General features: G+C 51.8%; 1 long non-coding RNA gene across 2 annotated transcripts in view; it reads left to right on the top strand.

Moving 5' to 3' along the window:
- Positions 1 to 621: 621 nt before the first annotated feature.
- The window catches only part of LOC128347885 (uncharacterized), a 72,013-nt gene continuing 66,634 nt past the window's right edge, over positions 622 to 6,000 (top strand). Inside the window, exons 1-2 of one of the 2 annotated variants that reach the window (XR_008317789.1) lie at positions 622 to 955; positions 3,925 to 3,989. This is a non-coding gene — a long non-coding RNA (uncharacterized LOC128347885). Of the gene's footprint in view, positions 956 to 2,760; positions 3,990 to 4,387; positions 4,547 to 6,000 lie in introns of those variants that run through there. The other variant, XR_008317791.1, reaches the window with a different exon arrangement.

Genomic DNA, 6,000 nt, shown 5'->3' with positions numbered 1-6,000 from the left:
GCCGCTAAAGCCAGGCGGGGGGAAGAGGCAGCGGGGGAAGCCATCCGAGGTGGCAGCAGAGGCGCGGCCGAGGCCTGGCGGCGCCACCGAAGCCGGACAGGGTGAAGAGGCAGCGGGGGAAGCTGGCCAAGGCGGCGGCGGAGCCGTGGCCGAGGCCTGGCCGCACCACCGAAGCCGGGCGGGGGGAAGAGGCGGCGGAGGAAGCTGACTGAGGTGGCGGCGGAGCTGCGGCATTGGCCAGAGGATGCAGTGTGGCCGAGGCGGCGGCGCGGCCGAGGCCTGGCGGCTCCGCCGAAGCCAGGCAGGGGGAAGAGGCGGCGGGGGAAGCCATCCGAGGCGGCGGCGGAGCCGGGCCGGGCGGGGGGAGCTGGGCGGGGGGAAGAGGCTGCGGGGGAAGCTGGCCAAGGCGGTGGCGGAGCCGCGGCATTGGCCAGAGGATGCAGTGTGGCCGAGGCGGCGGCGCGGCCGAGGCCTGGCGGCTCCGCCGAAGCCAGGCAGGGGGAAGAGGCGGCGGGGGAAGCCATCCGAGGCGGCGGCGGAGCCGGGCCGGGCGGGGGGAGCTGGGCGGGGGGAAGAGGCTGCGGGGGAAGCTGGCCAAGGCGGCGGCGGAGCCGTGGCCGAGGCCGGGCTGCGCCGCCGAAGCCAGGCAGGGGGAAGAGGCGGCGGAGCTGACGCCTCAGCCAGAGGAGGCAGTGTGGCCAAGGTGGCGGCGCAGCTGAGGCCTGGCGGCGGCGCCGAAGCCGGGCAGGGTGAAGAGGCAGCGGGGGAAGCCGGCCAAGGCGGCGGTGAAGCTGCGGCCGAGGCCTGGCAGCGGCGCCGAAGCCAGGCGGGGGGAAGAGGCGGCGCGGAGGCGGACGGTAGATCCGGCCCGACCACCAGGAGGAGAAAAACGGCGGCAACGGGTGCAGCAGAGGCGGCGTCGGTGAGCCCATCCCAGCCGCGAGGAGCCCAGAGGGTAAAACACATAGTGTTTGCTCTGTTGAAGCATTTTTGCTTATCATCTTTTCCTGTGCTGGACTTTCAGTGTTTTCAACGGATTAGTCAACTAAGGAAAAGTAATTACTAAATATATGTTTCCAAATTGAAAATTTTACTCTTACACACTTTAAACAGGTCACCAACAATACAAAAAGGGGGGCAAGTTAACAGTGTTTCTAAAAACATAATAAATACACATAAACAACAAGAAGAAAAAACCACGACCCTTGCTATGGAGGAAATACAAATCAGACAAACATTACTACACAATCCTACTAGCGCCCGTTATTTTAACGGGCTTAAAATTACTAGTGATTAGATAAAGGATAAAGGGGGTTCAGATTCGATTTCCAGAGAGAGGTCCAGGCAAAGGAAGTGCCTCGTCTGGTGGCTACTTGGGGACGGGCCTTCTCCATTGCTGCCCTAAGGCTTTGGAACACACTTCTTGCTGAAATAAGAGCCTCCCCATCTCTTACAACTTTTAAAAGGGCAGTCAAGACACATTTGTTCACCCAGGCTTTTAATTAGATATGGGGGTGATTCTCACGACCAACAAAAATCGGGCTGGGAGAGCCTAGCCCGACTTTTGTTGGTCGTAAGAACCACCGGGCTTGCAGCCAAGCCCGGTGGTTCTTGAGCGGGTAACCCGCTTTTTAGGCTTGTGAGTAGCTGCGGTGTGGCTTCGTGCCACACCTACTCATGAGTAGGCCCCGGCTGGGGGTCTACCCAGCATGTCCTGTGCACTCGCACAGGGCATACTGGGGCTTGCTGGGGCTGTGCGGCCCCCCGCTCACCCCACCTCCCACCGGCTCCGTCATGGAGCCGGCCATCATGTGGGCGGCCGATCCGGACACCCAGGGCTCCCTGCCTGCTCGTCTGCGGGGAGGGCAGGCTTAACCCGCTCTCCCTGCAGTTTTCACAAAAGCGGGTCTCACAGATCGTGAGACCTGCCTCACTGTTCTGATTGTATTTTAGTTGTGTTTTAATAGTTTTAACTGTTTAATATTAATTGTTGAGTTTTAATCTTTTCTTGACTGTTTTTGTTTTGTAAACTGCCCAGAGAACTTGTGTTTTGGGCGGTATAAAAATGTATTAAATAAATAAATAAATAAATAAATAAATAAAATTATTGGCTGCTGCTGGTAGCTGGGTGTGTGTGTGTCAGGGTTTCGGGACACATCGTCCCCCCAGAGCATCTATAGTGCACCATGAATGTGTGCAGTGCATTATGGGGATCCTCCCTCCCCTACCCAGCCATGGCTACAGCTGGCAGGCGATAGCAGAAACAGAGTGCTCGCGCTCCTAACTTCATTGTAGAGGGTGGCTGTCTAGGTGGGTTTGCTGCCGGGGCGCTGCTGGGATCAGGCCTGGTGGCACACATGCACAGACAAAACCAAGCTGGGCTTCCTTAGCCCAGTTTTGCCTGCATGTGTGAATAGTTTCATTCTGAAGGAAATACAGTACTGGCAAGCCGGAGTCTCTGCTTGTGCTCATTCTTCTATATGCACCTTTTCATTTGGATGTAACATTTGTGGGTGATGTTCCATAAGAATAAAATCATTATGCTGCTTATTGCTATCAATTATATTAATTCTCCTGGATGTGCCTTGGAATGTGCGTCCCAGAGCCCAGCTGATTGGCTGAGGCGCACCCAGGAGGATTGGTTGCCATGGCAGCAGCCCAGCCATGGAGGCCAGAGGTGGTGGGCCTGGCCCGGCCACGGAGGGAAGGCCCGGGGGGGGAGAAAGTGGCAGGGGGGGACAGAAGTGGCAGTGGGGAGGAGAGGTGGCTGGGCCCGGAAGCAGAGACTGGGGCAGAAGTGGGGAGGAAAGGTTACCGTCAGCCCCAAAGAGCGCACAGATGCTCTGTGTAGGGTCGGCTAGTTGGCTTTATTACAGAAGTCACCTTACGTGGCACAGTGGGGAAATGCTTGACTAACAAGCAGAAGGTTGCTGTTTCGAATCCCTGCTGGTACAATATCGGGCAGCAGCGATATAGGAAGATGCTGAAAGGCATCATCTCATACTGCGTGGGAGGAGGCAACTGTAGACCCCTCCTGTATTCTACCGAAAGAAAACCACAGGAGTCGAAATTGACTTGACGGCACATTTTACCTTTTTAAAAAATAGAATCATATAAATATGAGCCCTTCAGCATCAAAACATGGTTCAAACCAAGGAACCTTTCAATCACTAAATATATCAGTAACACCACTTAAAATATTGGGACTATCTTGAATTGACTAGTTGGAAGATTGTCCCCTACAGTTAGAGATAAATTACTTTGGTAGCTAAACTAGACAAACAGGGGGGAAAAACCCCACCCTCCAAAAGTCTTAAGAGTTGCTGTATTTAGAGGCTCTGGTGTGAAAGAGGCCCCAAATTTCTCTTCTGTATGCCAATCATTCCTTTCTGTAGCTCTTCTACCATGCCTTCATTTAATTATTACCTCTCTAAATTAAAAAGCCCCAGCCTTTAAAACCTGTCTTTATATGGGTACAATTTCCATGTCTATAATCCTTCCCCTGGTGTATCTCTGAACCCCTTCTATTTCCATGATAGTATGATCATAATTAAGCTCAGCCTTCCATGTATAACAATGATTAATATAATAAGCTATAATGTTGTCAGTCTTCTCCCATGAGTGGTTCCTGTTAATTTAAATCTCCAGCTTTAGAAAGTACAGCACTGTACAGATGGGTCTAGAATTTTTCCCCCCAAACCGCAAACATCCTTTCTTAGCACTGCTGAAATCAAGAACTTCCCTGTTTACTTTGATTAATGTTGGAATGCAACCAAAGTGAAAAACAGCACTTGATGCACTAATTGAGTGGAAAAGAACGACAATGGTTCTTCCACAAATGAGAAGCTCACTTCATTGCAACCATCATTGCGCTAGATTTTCAGTGAATGGAAATGCTTTGACATTCAACACATTCTTTCCTAGGGATGAAACTCTGGAGATATCTATCACTGGTTGGCCATTTTCTTCCACCAGCCTCCAACTACAAAGTAAGTTGATTGTTTCATGCATGGAGTTTATTGGGACTCATGGGGTGTTCTCATACTGAGCAGCTGTACTTGGCACTATGTAGGCAAGAATCAGGACTTGGAAGGGGTTGGAGATGATCAGCAGGTGAGCCAATGCTGCGCAAGCTGAACAGTGACTCCCCCCCATTGTCAAGAAGACAAAAGCTCTTGCAGGAACTTCCCAGCCTATGGCAACTGTTCAAGAGGTGGGGCTTGCACAAGAGAGGAGGGGCTCCAGCTCTCATGAGAACTTTGACAGCTTGTGGGGATCATTTAGCAATGGGACTGATGCTACTGGGGAAGAGAATGCTGAGGGCTCAGATACCAGTTGCCATGTCTGCCTTCTCCTCCTCTTTCTCTTCTTTCTTGCTCTACCTCAGATATGGAAGCAAGGGCCAAAGAACCACAGGGCTTCAAAACGTTGAATGGCTTAACCTTGCTGCATTCCCACCTGCTATTACTGAGGCCCACATTAGGACCACGTAGGCAGATGCAGAAGGAGACCCTGAAGATCTACGGTGCTTACCTCTGAGTCTGAGGTGAATGTGGGGGAACTCATCTTGGGCTCAGGAGAAGATGAGCCTCTTCTCACAATGAAGGAGAAGGGCTAGAGGGCGGTCTGTGGGGAAGGTGAGATACACTTATCTTCCCCACAGATGATCGAGCAAGTGTTGCTGGGCATGCTCCCCGTGCACCCAGACAATTCGCCGTGCACCAAGGCGGCGGGGAAGGTTGGGAGCCGGGATGTGTCATCCTGGCCCCCAGAAGTACAATGATGCACCACACGAGTGCATGGAGGGATCCCTCCTCCCCTCCCTGGGCTCCCTGCAGTGTGGCAACCGTGGCTACAAGCAGCCGCGGCTGCCACACGATCAAGAAAATGGGGTTGAGGAGGCCCTTGCTCCCTTAACCTCGTTTTCAAGGGTGGCTACATAAGGCGGCTTTACCAATCCCAGGGCCTGATTCCAGGGATTCACACAAGTGCATGCAAAACCGGGCTGGGCTCCCTCAGCCTGGTTTTGCACACATGTGTGAATAGCCTCAATATCTCACAGTTTCTAAGGGCCAAACCTCGCAAGATGTTAAACTGATCATTATCTCTTGCATGTGTGTTTTTCTGTATCAAATAGCAGCTGTTGGGAAAGGTACCTGAATCTGGACCATGATGTGGTTGGGGGAGGTCTTTAACTTTCCCTCCCATGCCATTTTCCTGTTGAAACCTTCCCCTGAAGATGCCATTTGTTGCAACGATATCTAAGGACAGGGATTTTTAGAGAAAAACTCAACAAGAGTTAAACTCACCCTGCTCCATCCATGCTGTGACTCCCAGGACTGTGAAAAGTGATGCTGATTTAATTCAGGGGATACCTCAGCACTTTGGAGGGGCTTCCAATTTGGTTTGGTGCTTTTCGAGGGATATACCCCGATTTAATTTGGTTCAATTTGAAATGGTCACGATTATTTGAGGCTGAAGATTTGCCCTTCCCCCCTCCTCACCACCAGCCTGACTTTTCATTATATATCTTCCAGTGGTGAGAGAGCAGCAGCGTCCACAGCATCAATTTTAAAATGACTCATCACAGAGATTCTTCCTTCCTTCCATGGAGTCTTGGGAAAGGTGCAGGTGCTCCTGTGAATGGTAGTCTTTTCCAGGGCTGCAGAAAAGTCTTCCAGGAGTCATTTAAAAACTGGAGCTGCAGAATTCACGGCTCTCTCATAGCCAAATGTGTACTCCTGCACATCACAATTAAGTATTACAGGAATTGAGGGAGGGTGGTGAGTTGTGAGGAGAGGGGATGAAGCTTTTTAAAAGTCCCTTGACCTGATTCAGCCATGTTTGTTTTGATTTCAACCAACCCAGCAGTCGGCCTGTTCACATCAACGCTTTAAATCAGGATCACATCAACGCTTTAAATCAGGTCAAATCTATAAGCCAGCCTATTGGTCCAGTCTAGATCACCCCAAGGCTGCTGTGTTACACAGCAAAACACAC

Source organism: Hemicordylus capensis, chromosome 1 (assembly GCF_027244095.1).
Source record: "Hemicordylus capensis ecotype Gifberg chromosome 1, rHemCap1.1.pri, whole genome shotgun sequence".
NCBI lineage: Eukaryota > Metazoa > Chordata > Lepidosauria > Squamata > Cordylidae > Hemicordylus > Hemicordylus capensis.
Note: the sequence above shows the minus strand (reverse complement) of the source record. Positions and strands in the feature narration are given on the sequence as shown.